This window comes from Schistocerca gregaria, chromosome 7 (assembly GCF_023897955.1).
Source record: "Schistocerca gregaria isolate iqSchGreg1 chromosome 7, iqSchGreg1.2, whole genome shotgun sequence".
Taxonomy (NCBI): domain Eukaryota; kingdom Metazoa; phylum Arthropoda; class Insecta; order Orthoptera; family Acrididae; genus Schistocerca; species Schistocerca gregaria.
The window spans coordinates 514,654,274-514,668,877 of NC_064926.1; the positions used below are offsets into that span (position 1 = coordinate 514,654,274).

The following is a 14,604-nucleotide window of genomic DNA, read 5'->3' on the forward strand; positions in this document are numbered from 1 at the left end:
TGCATGCTCTGTTGCCTGTGTCTATGTGCCTGTGGTTCTGTCAGTGTGATCATGTGATGTATCTGACCCCAGGAATGTGTCATTAAAATTTCCCCTTCCTGGGACAATGAATTCACGGTGTTCTTATTTCAATTTCCAGCAGTGTATATTAATGACTTGTCATTCTATATTCACGAAGATGCAAAGCTGGTACTTTTTGCCGATGATACAAGTATAGCTATCACACCCGACAGACATGAATTAACTGGTTAAATTGTAAACGATGTTTTTCAGAAAATCATTAAGTGGTTCTCCGCAAATGGGCTCTCATTAAACTTTGACAAAACACAGTATATACAGTTCCACACAGTTAATGGAGTGACCCATTAATAAATATAGACTTCGATAAGAAATCGGTAGCTAAGGTAGAATATAAAAAATTTCTAGGTGTATGCATTGATGAGGGGTTGAACTGAAACGTTTGAATTCAGCTACTTATGCTATTAGTATCATTGCAAATTTTTGCGATATACATCTGTGTAAATTAGCTTACCACGCCTATTTTCATTCTCTGCTTTCGTAGGGCTTCTGGGGGAACTCATCATTGAGTAAAAGAGTGTTCATTTCACAAAATCGTGTAATCAGAATAATTGCTGGAGCTCATCCAAGATCATCCTGCAGCCACTTATTTAAAGAGCTAGAAATCTTCAGTGAAGCCTCACAATATACATATTTACTTATGAAATTTATTAACAATCCGAACGAATTCAAAAGTAATAGCAGTGTACATGGCTACAACACTAGGAGAAAGCATGGTCTTCGCTAGACAAGGTTAAATCTAACTTTGTCTCAGAAGGTGGTAAATTATGCTGCCACAAAAATCTTTGGTTACTTACCTAATAGAATTAAAAGTCTGACAGATAGCCATGTAGCATTTAAAATGAAATTAAAAGAACTTCTTAATGGCAATTCCTTCTACTCAGTAGTTGAATTTTTGGATATAGTAAGTGGGCAACCCCCAAACCTAAAAAAAAAAAAAAAAAAAATTGAGTGTCATGTAATATTTTGTCTAATGTAATATTTTGTATAGACAGCTTTTATTAACCTGAAACGTTCCACATCATTACGAAATGTCGTATTCATGATCTATGGAACAAGTGCTAATCTAATCTAATCTAATCTAAACGCGTGGGCCGAGGCTGCGCTGCCATCGGCCGCCTCAGCAGCATCCGTTGGCAGCGGCGTGCCGAAATACTTGTCCGCGCTGGCGTGTGTCCATCCTCGCGGTTGTCAACCAACTGTCTATGTTGCCACCGCTGCGTCATCCGCCCTACGACCAACAGCTCTTTTTTGAGCTTGCTGTGATTTTAACATGGCCAGTGCTGGATCCGATGCACTACTGAGTTGGTATCCTGTGTCCCTGTAAGCAAATTAATCGAGCTGCGAATTTCTTCTTTAATAACTGTGTCCCAGTACGAAGACGCTGGCGATAGAATTTCGGTGTTCTTTTATTCCATACAATGTCCTGTACTCTGGCAATGCTCCGCCACTGTCGATTTCTCTGGCTGTTCCAGATGTGTGTGTCATCGATGTTCGGCGCATCTGCCCTCAAAACGTTTGTCCAATGTGTGGCAGCCCACCGGTATAGGTAATCTTATAGAAACCAGGCCTTCTTAAAGACAGACATCTTTCACTGAGCTTAAAAGAGCTCTGAGGTTCGTTGGCGGACGAAAGACGCATTTAACTTTAGGTTCTCCGATAATCGTCCTATTTGCCGCCGATGTATGGCAAAACGACGATTCCTCTTTGTTCAGCGCTTCCTTCCAGCTCCTCCCTTTCTCTGTCACGCGCCTTACCTAAGGCACGGTGAATATCCCGTTAGAATACGCATTCTCTAAAAATACGGTACGGAGATGGCGCAGCTCATCAGTCAAGCTATCACAATCCTATACGGCTTGCGTTATATGGACCAACGTCCTGAGCAAGTCACAACATTGTGCAGGATGGTGACAGCAGTGGCCTGTACTTACACTTAAAGCCCAGCAGCTGTCACAATTGTGCACAACGAAGTGGCATGCTCACGACGTATTCATCCCTGCAAAAGTAGTAACATCACAAAACTTGTTGCTGAAGCTGAATTCCTGTCTCAGTGAGCTGCCTGCTGATAATCGATAAAGTCACTCAAACTGATCGTGACTGGTGGAAGAAAATTTCATTCGAACGTTGCCAGGTGCAACATTAATACTTTTCTGGAAATCCGCTAGTAAAGAACAGCATTGTATCGCCTCAGACTGATCTTTTTCCAAGTATTATAGCCTCATAATGGCCGAAGTTTTGGAATAGGAACAGTGCACGTTCATCAGTAAAGTTTATGTCAGTTGGGGCATTCCATTAGCTTTAGAAAATAATTTGATTATCATTTAACCAAGGATACCGAGAGCGGAAAATTTGGACAATACTGCGCGGTAACTCTAGTAACGGAAATACTAAACCGAAATATGGTAGAAAAAATGAGAATTAGATCAAGAAATCACCAGATTTATTTTGGAAGAGGAAGGAGAGCTCGAAAAGTGTTTTCGACAGTTCGGTTACTAAAAGAGGTAGACACAGGTAAAGAGTGGAGACATACAACATTACCTTAGCATCTTTCGAGAACGAGAAATGGAATAAAATATTTATATTTATGGTATGTGATGTCTACTACAAAGATGGAACTGTAATCCGTTCTCTCTATGCGAAACAGACTGTAATAACCAGGAATGGCAAAGGAGTGCAGAATTCAAGTATCAGGACATGTGTGAAAGCAAGACAGCCTGTTTTCACCAGTGATATTTAGTTTCTACATCGAAGAGGCAACGGGTGAGATATACGACGAACTCGATGTGAAGATTGTCATAGAGAGCAAATTAGTATGAGACGGTCCACTGGCATTTTAACAGTAGTTTCTTTCCGTATAAAGAAACAACTGCTAACATAAACGTTAACACCTTAAAATATGTACAGGATAAAGGAAAAATTCTTATCTTTTTTTGTTATCTAAACATTAAGACCTAACTTGAACTTCTTGCAGAAGCAAATGACCACTTGTTTGGTTCATGACACAAATGAAACCAACAGAAAATAATAGTGAATAATGTAACATCGTCCGTATTTAAAGAAATACAAAAAATACAAAACCTAGGCTACGCTACATTGCCAGTTCTGTTACACTCAATAAATCCATTCTGTACGTTTGACGACCAGGCTTATTTTCACAGAGCCGGTGCATGAACGTAGGAGCAACGTTCACCTTAGAGAAGCTCTTCAAAGCGATCACCTTGCATTTGCAAACACTTCGCCGCTCGCTGAATCATATTTTGATGAACCCTACGCAACACACCTGTGTCTACCATTGCCAAAGCGGCATGCACATGGCATTAGGTCGTGTACTTCCATGGCTGGAGTGCTGTGTTTCAAAAAATCCTTTTCTATGGAAACCCTTCATTTAAATAGCTGTCTTGTGTTTTGTGTATTAAACCGGGAACCTAGAATCGACGGAGAGGCTTCGTCCCGCCGTAGACCTCAGTGGTTCACAAGGCCACAAAATGCCACAGCAGTCAACCCACCCCACTGCCACTCCACACCGAACCCAGGGTTATTGTGCGGTTCAGCCCCCAATGGCTTCCCTCTCCCCCCCTCCCCACATCTGGCCCCCAGGAATGTCTAATACGACGCGAGTGTAGCCACAAATGTTTGCGCGGTAGAGTAATTATGGTGTATTCGTACGTGGAGACAGTGTTTACGCAGCAATCGCCGACATAGTGTAACTGAGGCGGAATAAGGGGAACCAGCCAGCACTCGTCGAAGCAATCCACAGGCTGGCTGGCACACAGGACCTCGACACTAATCCGCTGGGCGGATTCGTGCTGAGGACCGGCACGCCTTCCCACTCGGGAAGCAGCGTGTAAGACCGAGCGGCTAGCCGGGCGGGCCTTTAAATAGTTACTTACACTCATTTGAAAGTGTGGCAGTGCACCATCATGCTGAAACTATAGCTGTCACCAAACGCTAAGTTCTGTAATGCGTCAGGCAAAGTATTACAAAGAAACAAACGATATAGGGGTGCAGTGAATTTGTCTAGTAACAAGTAAGTGCCCAAAAGCACTCCTTCCACTATTACAGCCCAAAGATTTACACTAGAACATGCCTGAAAGCCACGTTCATAGGTGACGTGTGGGTTGTATTTCTACCAATAACGGCTTTTGTGGAAGTTGAAAGTACATTCACTTGTGAATCCAAATTTGTCATTCCGTATCACGTTATTTAGAAAATATTCGTTACCTTCCACTTAATGCAAAAACCATTCACAAAGCTGTACTCGTCGAAATCGCTCTTTTGGCGGACGGTGTTGAGTTAGTCTAATGATATGGGTGCAGTTTTCATAGTGCAACACTTCAACAACCAGTCTTTGAGACATCCGGAAGTGTGTTGCAATGTGACGAATACTTCGATGAGGTGCTTGGTGAACGGCTTCAAGAACCGAGTCAATTGTTTGTGGAGCGCGTCTGGTTCGTGGACGACCTCTGTCCATTACTTGTGAACGAAGATTACCGATTTACTGAAGTTGCTCCTCCAGATGACGATAAACCTTCTTATTAGGTTGACGTCTTTGAGGGTACGGTACAGCATCCGTACAAGGAGCAGCACAAGCTGTCGCAGCAGCTTGTTTATCGTTTTCACCCAGCACCAAAATCATATCGAATTGTTAATCGGGAAGCTACCCTATATGAACTTGACAGGGCCAGTCATGGTTGTGATCTGTGCAGTTAGCAGACACGTTCATGGAAGCGATGGACTGTTGTCATGTGACAAATTGATGTTTTGCTTACAAATGACGAGAACTAGGGAATGGATGTCTAAAAAGTAGAAAAAAGGACTTGACGAGGATTCAAACCATAGCTCCCTAAAGGATACGCATTTGGTGTCCCAGCAATTTACTCAGTGAGTTATGATGGTCGATACGGCAGAGTGGGGCGGTAAACGTTCCTCTGTATATTTCGATGTGCTGTACGATGTGACACTGTTCTTCGATTTCACACATAATTCGAAATGCACCTGAATGGACGTTTGTCTTGAATCTGGATGAGGAATCGCGTCCTGACCTCTATGTATGGCAATTTTTCTTCACCCTGTAAATGTACTGTTGCGCAACGAGGATAATGGAAAGAAAATAAGATAATCAGAAGCCTAGAACGTGTTATTACACGGGGCTTGTTACATAGGAACTACATTATGCAGTTATGTTAAATGTCTCCTCTGTTTTTGGTAATGATATGACTTAAAAGCTTCACCTATAGTAAAAGAAGAGAGTTCACGACCCCTTAGGGCGAAATGAATATACTACTTACTTTACAGTCAAATTAACATAATCAGTTAGCACTTGAAATGATATTAACAGGCAGAAGCCTGGACGTCACTTATAGAAGGCAGTGAGCTGCTAAAAGCATGAAGAAGCGATAGTAACGCAGCCGAGAATACATGGGCGTGTCATTTATGCGGAATAGTAGAGAGTGTTTGAAGCTTCTACAATAATCTTCGCATGTCAGAAGGGGATCCTTATTCTGGCCTGCTATGCGATATATCGAGATACCACAGAAGACGTAATACAGTCCCAGGAGAACTTTATCCTTCAGGTTAAGAACTGCTTATTTTAATAGTGATCTAAAGAAGGTAATAGAGGACAGTACTTAATTAGTTTGTTTCTTTTGTGGCATTTCGTCAGTTTTCATTCATTTGCAAAAGTGAGTAAATCTAATGTAACTCATGGGCGCGGAATCATATGCTCGTTGCAGTGGGTGTCAGCTAAGGTAATAGATAGCCTTAGGGTCAGGACACATAAATAAACGCTCGACAAAAATGATTATTTTGGATTTAATTTAGTACTTTCGGAGTAACAACATTTTTCGTACACTGCTCCGGGTGCTCAAAACAGCACTTGATTAGCAACACGTTATTCTGCAATTATTAAGCGTAAGCATTGTGAACGAGTGCGACTTGGATTGTGTATGCAAGCATAATGTCTAACTTTGGCGATCTGAAGAACGACTTTCTCGACTAACTGCGCTGCCTCAGCATGATGGGTAGGTAATTTCAATTCATGGCTTTAGGCTCCTGATAATTCCTGATGTTTTCTCTTCAAAGTTTAGTCACGCAGATGACCGACTGACCGCGTTCTGAAATGTTACATCCCGATATTTTCTTGTGTGTTATAATATGCAAACGAGCTAGTGTTTAAAACTGTGTGCCGGACCGAGACTCGAACTCGGGACCTTTGCCTTTCGCGGGCAAGTGCTCTAGGAGGAGGTAGGAGATGAGGTGGTAGTGGAAGTAAACCTGCGAAGACGGGACGTGAGTTGTGTGTGAGTAGTTCAGATCGTAGATCACTTGCCCGCGAAAGGCTAAGGTCCCGAGTTTGGGTCTCGGCCCGGCATAGAGTTTTAATCTGACAGGAAGTTTCATATCAGTGCATACTCCATTGCAGAGTGAAAATTTAATTCTGAAGCTAATGTCTATTTTGGAATCATTCTTGAAAGACCCTCGTGACAGAATAAATTTTCGTTACATGTTATTTTTCAGTGTCACATCTGTTTAAATTTCAGGAATGCTTGAGGAAGGTTTCTGGTGTTGAAGAAAAGCACAACAGATGTAAAGTTTCCCTTTGTACTGAATATCTGATTTGTGATAATGATTATGTTTAACATGACTGACGGAAGTTTCATTAATGGCGCGTAATGGAAGATGATCGCCTGATGCCGGTATCTTTCGTGTGCTTCAAAATTCAAATGGTTCAGATGGCCCTGAGCACTATGGGGCTTAACATCGGAGGTCATCAGTCCTCTAGAACTTAGAACTACTTAAACCTGACTAACCTAAGGACATCACACACATCCATGCCCGAGGCAGGATTCGAACCTGCGACCGCAGCAGTCGCGCGATTCCGGACTGAAGCATCTAGAACCGCTCGGCCACCGCGGCCGGCTTTCGTGTGCTCTCGTCTTAATCAGTAGATGGTAGAATAGGCTAATGTACACGACCTTAGCACTAAAGGAAGTACCTCTCCTCATCTAATTTTTGAACGGTTTATTTGCCATCACTAGCCTATATTTTATTGGAAAACTCAATTGATCTCTTACCTCTCTGAGTCCTATTACTAAACCCACATTGACCCGTAACTCCTCCTTCCGTTCCATCCCCTATTACCTCGCTGCAATCCCCCATGATTATTAGACCTTCATTTCCTTTTACAAACTGAGTTACCCGTTCAGTATCCTCACATATTTTCTGTATCTCCTTATCTTCGGTCGTGACGTCAACATATATACCTGACTTATTGCAGTTGCCGTTCCTTTCCTGTCGATGAACTGTTCGCAGGATCTCACACTCTGCTCTACTTTACTATTCATATCGAAATAAACTACCGTTATATGATTTTCTGTTTCTGTTGATATTGCCCTATACGCCTGAACAGAAACCTCTATATTCTAACTTCCTTACGACGTTCAAACGTTTGATAGCCCACTCTCCAGCTCTTAGTATCTTACGCTTTCGTTGTTTATTCGACGTTTTTCACATTTTTACCTTCCGGAAATGTGAATGTAAGACAAATACGGAATCTTTTGCCAATGGAGAGATTATTATGATTTTTTTTAACTGCAGGACGCATGTCTTGTGGCTATACATTGCCTGTCTTTAATGAAGTGGTTTCCTCATGCTGTTGATTATTGCTGATGCTAGAGCCTCGGCGGAGCAGTTTCACACCCTGGGACAAAAGACTGACGTGAAACTCTGTTCGCTGCTCCACCCTCTCTGACTAGGCCGTTGGCGGACGGAGAGTGACTCAATATTCTGGGAGTCTGCTGACGACTTTTATTTAAAATTTAAGCATTGGCTGGTGAATTAGATGTAATTCACAAAAATGATCGAATTTATCGGTACGATGTCAATAATGATGCAACAGTCCTGATCCGAATGGAAACCATTCAGATTCCGTGTTGCCACACAACATCCATGAGCAGACTAAATTTGACTATAGGGTTTATCACTCGATGCTCACATATCCGCTACCGCATTCACTGTGAGTAGATGAATACATACTAAACATTTCCAGCCCAATGCAGAATCACTGCAAGTGTCATGCTGACACGCGATAGCAACACCTATAGCTTTCTCGAACCCCTTTACTTATGCATTATATTCGGTGTTGAGATATGTTGGCCGTTTAATACCCTTTGCACTCAATCATACGATAGTGTTCGTTGTATGTGCACTCTTGAAGCTTTGTTCCAAGTCAGATATGATTAATAATATTTAATGTCCGTCATAGTTTAGCTGTGGGTTTCACACTAATATCAGGCATATCATATCACGAACAAAGAAGGAGACTGATGCTTTCATAATTTTCGAACATTGCAAGGAATTATCTTTCCTGTTCGCTTCTGTTTGCTTTGCTGTTACAGTTTCTGTCTGTTAATAGTTTCACGCAGTGTAACGCTGTAGTAATTTATCTCGGTTAATGCTTTCATGCGATGTTGATTTTCATGTTATTTTCAAGAATTATATACAATTCTGGATTATTACGATTGGTTGATCTGGGAGAGGGGACCAATAGCGAGGGCAGGATCAGATTATTATGATTAATTATTTGAAACAAAATCATTATTCAAACATCTAGACCACTACTTTGTATTAGATCTTTGGCATGTCCTTACAGTAATTCTTCTTCTTGTTATGTGCTCACATATATCTTTAAGAAATTGCATCATATACTCCTTTAATTATGAGTTCTAACCGTGAAAGACCCGCACGGACCATAGATCTTGTCGTTGGTGGGGAGGCTTGCGTGCCTCAGCGATACAGATAGTCGTACCGTAGGTGCAACCACAATGGAGGGGTATCTGTTGAGAGGCCAGACAAACGTGTGGTTCCTGAAAAGGGGCAGCAGCCTTTTCAATAGTTGTAGGGGCAGCAGTCTGGATGATTGACTGATCTGGCCCTGTAACACTAACAAAAACGGCCTTGTTGTTGTGGTACTGCGAACGGCTGAAAGCAAGGGGAAACTGCAGCCGTAATTTTTCCCGAGGGCATGCAGCTTTACTGTATGCTTAAATGATGATGGCATCCTCTTGGGTAAAATATTCCGCAGGTAAAGTAGTCTCTAATTCGGATCACACGGCGGGGACTACTCAAGAGGACGTCGTTATCAGGAGAAAGAAAACTGGCATTCTACGGATAGGAGCGTGGAATGTCAGATCCCTTAATCGGGCAGGTAGGTTGGAAAATTTAAAACGGAAAATCGATAGGTTAAAGTTACATATAGTCGGAATTAGCGAAGTTCGGTGGCAGGAGGAACAAGACTTTTGGTAAGATGAATACAGGATTATAAATACCAGATCAAAAAAGGGTAATGCAGGGGTAGGTTTAATAATGAATAAAAAAATATGAATGCTGGTAAGCTATTACAAACAGCATAGTGAACGCATTATTGTGGCCAAGACAGAAACGAAGCTCACGAGTACTACAGTAGTACAAGTTTATATGCCAACTAGCTCTGCAGATGACGAAGAAATTGAAGAAATGTATGATGAAATAAAAGAAATTATTCAGAGAGTGAAGGGAGACGAAAATTTAATAGTCATGGGTGACTGGAATTCAATAGTAGGAAAAGGAAGAGAAGGAAACGTAGTAGATGAATATGTATTCGGGGTAAGAAATGAAAGAGCAAGCCGCCTGGTAGACGTTTGCACAGAGCATAACTTAATCACAGCTAACACTTGGTTCAAGAATCATAAAAGAAGGTTGTATACATGGAAGAAGCCTGGAGATACTGACAGCTTTCAGATAGATTATATAATGGTAAGACAGAGATTCAGGAACCAAGTTTTAAATAGTAAGACATTTCCAGTGGAAGATGTCGACTCTGACCACAATCTACTGGTTATGGACTGTATATTAAAACTGAAGAAACTGCAAAACGGTGGGAATTTAAGGAGATGGGATCTGTATAACTTGACTAAACCAGAGGTTTTACAGAGTTTCAGGGAGAGCATAAGAGAACAATTGATAAGAATGGGGAAACGAAATACAGTAGAAGAAGAAGGGGTGGCTTTGAGGGATGAAGTAGTGAAGGCAGGAGAGGATCAAGTAGGTAAAAGGACGATGGCTAGTAGAAAACCTTGGGTGGGAGAAGAAATATTGAATTTAATTTATGAAAGGAGAAAATATAAAAATGCAGTAAATGAAGCAGGCAAAAAGGAATACAAACGTTTCAAAAATGAGATCGACAGGAAGTGCAAAATGGCTAAGCAGGCATGGCTAGAGGACAAATGTAAGGATGTAGAGGCTTATCTCACTAGGGGTAAGATTGATACAGCCTACAGGAAAATTAAAGAGACCTTTGAAGAAAAGAGAGCCACGTGTATGAATATCAAGAGCTCAGATAGAAACCCAGTTCTAAGCAAAGAAGGGAAAGCAGCTAGGTGGAAGGAGTATATAGAGAGTCTATACAAGGGCGATGTACTTGAGGGCAATATTATGGAAATGAAAGAGGATGTAGATGAAGAAGAAATGGGAGATAAGATACTGCGTGAAGAGTTTGACAGAGCACTGAAACACGTGAGTCGAAACAAGGCCCCGGGAGTAGACAACATTCCATTAGAACTACTGACAGTCTTGGGAGAGCCAGTAATGAAAAAAATATACCATCTGGTCAGCAAGATGTATGAGACAGGCGAAATACCCTCAGACTTAAAGAAGAATATAATAATTCCAATAGCAAAGAAAGCAAGTGTTGACAGATGTGGAAATTACCGAACTATCAGTTTAACAAGTTACGGCTGTGAAATACTAACGCGATTTCTTTACGGACGAATGGAAAAACTGGTAGAAGCCGACCTCGGTGAAGATCAGTTTGGATTCAGTAGAAATATTGGTACACGTGAGGCAATACCGACTCTACCACATATCTTAGTAGCTAGATTAAGAAAAGGCAAGCCTAAGTTTCTAGCATTTGTCAATTTAGAGAAAGCTTTTGACAATGTTGACCGGAATACTCTCTTTCAAATTCTGAATTTGGAAGGAGTAAAATACAAGGAGAGAAAGGCTATTTAAAATTTGTACATAAACCAGATGGCAATTATAAAAGTCGAGGGGCGTGAAAGGGAAGCAGTGGTTGGGAAGGGAGTGAGACCGGGTTGTAGCCTCTCCCCGATGTTAGTCAAGCTCTATATTGAGCAAGCAATAAAGGAAGAAAAAGAAATAAAATTCGGAGTAGGTATTAAAATCCATGGAGAAGAAATAAAAACTTCAGGGTTCGCCGATGACAATTTAATTCTGCCAGAGACAGCAAAGGACTTGGAAGAGCAGTTGAACGGAACGGACTGTGTCTTGAAAGGAGGATACAAGATGAACATCAACAAAAGCAAGATGAGAATAATGGAATATAGTCGAGTTAACTCGGGTGATGCTGAGGGAATTAGATTAGGGAATGAGACACTTAAAGTAGTAAAGAAGTTTTCTATTTCGGGAGCAAAATAACTGATGATGGTCGAAGTACAGAGGATATAAAATGTAGACTGGCAATGGCAAGGAAAGCTTTCCTGAAGAAGAGAAACTTGTTAACATTGAGTATAGATTTAAATGTAAGGAAGTCGTTTCTGAAAGTATTTGTATGGAGTGTAGCCATGTATGTAAGTGAAACATGGACGATAAATAGTTTAGACAAGAAGACATTAGAAGCTTTCGGAATGCGGTGCTACAGAAGTAAGCTGAAGATTAGATGGGTAGATCACATAACTAATGAGGAGGTATTGAATAGAATTGGGGAGAAGAGGAGTTTGTGGCACAACTTGACCAGAAGAAGGGATCGGTTGGTAGGACATGTTCTTAGGCATAGAAGGATCACCAATTTAGTACTGGAGGGCAGTGTGGAGAGTAAAAATCGTAGAGGGAGACCAAGAGATGAATACACTAAGCAGATTCAGAAGGATGTAGGTTGCAGTAGGTACTGGGAAATGAAGAACCTTACATAGGATAGAGTAGCATGGAGAGCTGCATCAAACCAGTCTCAGGACCGAAGACCACAACAACAATAACACCTGAGAGGCAATAGTTGATTATGCTGCCAAATGTATAGTGGTAAGTAAGTGATTCTATAACTGAGTTTTTCTGTGTAGATGCGATGAGGAAAGCAGTGTGAACGGTAATAATATTTTTGATTATACAGCGAAAGTAATTAGCTGAATAAGGTGGCAGTAGATTATGAACAAAATTTTAGTTTTAAGTAAAAGCTAAGTTGAATGATTATATTTTGTTTGCGGAGTAACAATGTTTGTGGAAATGAGTTAAGTGAGCGTTTTTTAGGTTTTCCTGACGTGTACTTTTGCTGTAGTTTGTGCTGATTTGCACTGCTGCGGCTGGATTTCTTCTGAAGTGTTACATGACATTTCTATTGTTTCACACCTTTACTTTAGTGCAGCACACACGTATTTTAATGGTTGGAGGAAATTCGGGTCATATCGTTTATTTCTTTACGCAAGAAGATATTAACTAGGGATGTCACATGTAGCAGTTAATAGCCTTTATGAACTGAAAGCATAAAGTCTCTGAATGAGTCCGCGATAACGTTACGGCACTTAATTTGTAAAAGTCCGTCTTGATCACATGAATTTTACTTACTATGTACGTACATAATGGTAAGGGTTTTGACGCTGATACCTACGTCTGAATATTTTATAGTCTGAGGACTGAAGTAGCTGAAACTGGTAGTTGTGAATTGTGAAATTGGTGTGATGAAAAGACAGAGCTTTACAAAAAAAGTAATAGCCTTGATAAAGAAACTAGTAGTATTGGGTAGGTGCATAAGTTTGCAGTGTTTTTTTTCATAAGATTAATAAATACTACAGGTACACATAACATATAGTTTAGACATCAACTATATATTCCCATTCACTATTTACAAATGTCTACCAACGATGGGGTAACTTTTCGATTCCGCAACTGTAGAAATGACGTGGATTTCAATCGAAGAACTTTTCGAGTTATGTTTGGTGAGTATTTTCATCTGGAAAAGAAGTTCCTTGATGGTTGTTCGACAGAGATGAGTGAAGTTGAAACCCTGAAGGTGTAACAACAAGTAAATAAGGTGGGTGCGGAATGACTTCCCAATACAACACCAATATTGTATTTTTTGTCAGTCTAGCAGACTGCAGTCGGGCCTTATCGTGGAGTAGCATTACTTCACGCAACCTTACTGGTCGTTATTCTTGGACTGCGTCTGCAGGACGTCTGAGTTGAGGACAAAAAGCTTCAGCAGTGATCGTTACACGTCGGGGTATCAACATGTAGTGTGCACCACATGTCGCTTTTCCACTAGATGCACAACATTTTCTTTTGTGGATGCGCACAGGTCCGTGTACGAGGAGTTACTGCTTTGTTTGGGTTCAGTCTTTCCTCTCTTTTCCTTATGTTAACATAAAGACACTCTTTCTCGTCACCAGTAACGATACAGGATAGGAATGGTGGGTGTTGATCACGAGCCAATTGACGACGAGTAAGCAGAGAAGCACATATGGGAAACAAATGATTTTTGTGATTTTGGCTTAGAGCTTACGGTAGCCGAACATCCCCTTTTTGAACCGTACCCATTGCTTGAAAAAGTCATACGATAGTCTAATGATCACAGTTCATCAAATTTGCCAGTTCCAGAGTTCAGTGATGCGGATAATTGTGGATGTCATGTCAAAACTCTCCCCCTTACAACGAAAGAACCGTTTTATGCCGTGCTGTGTCCAATGGAATTATCCCCATACACAGCGCAAATGCTTTTTGCTGCCCCTGCTGCTGTCAACCCTCTATGCAACTAGCCGGCCGGAGTGGCCGAGCGGTTCTAGGTGCTACAGTCCGGAACCACGCGACCGCTACGGTCGCAGGTTCGAATCCTGCCTCGGGCATGGGTGTGTGTGATGTCCTTAGGTTAGTTAGGTTAAGTAGTTCTAAGTTCTAGGGGACTGATGACCTCAGCAGTTAAGTCCCATAGTGTTCAGAGCCATTTTTTCTATGCAACTCAAACAGAAGAATGTATCGGAGACTTTCGGATTTCTCCACTTGCACTCCATTTCTTAGCGTCCACATCTCCACTCACTATTTACAAACGACAAAATGACAACATGTAAATTCAGTCACCAACAGTGAACAACAACAAAAAAATACACCCGTAGCAATCGGAGTACCAACACGCGAAACGAAAACGATATAAACTTAAGCACCAACCTAATGTCAGGGAGTAACTTGGAGTGTAACTATTTTTCCTTGAAAGTAAAAATTCTGTGGTACAGTTTTATTAGGAAATTTTTAGGCACCCTTCAGTTACTTTTAAGGAGAGATTAGTACTACAGAGTTACTTTAGGAGGCATTTCCTCACAATTTTTGCATGCTAATGATCACGAGCGGCTTAAGACTATTCTGTCTCTTATTTGTTCATTTTAGAATAGTTATCTGAGCTTGTGATTAATGTATGTGAATTGGTGGATGAAGTGACGTTGTATAGAGGAGAGCCAGATGGTGCCAGTGATGCAAGATTTTGTAAGGGCA

At 41.2% G+C, this 14,604-nt stretch overlaps 1 protein-coding gene across 1 annotated transcript in view; it reads right to left on the reverse strand.

The window, feature by feature from the left end:
• Positions 1-14,604, reverse strand: part of LOC126281634 (uncharacterized) — a 57,936-nt gene that overhangs the window by 11,229 nt on the left and 32,103 nt on the right. The window lies entirely within an intron of this gene.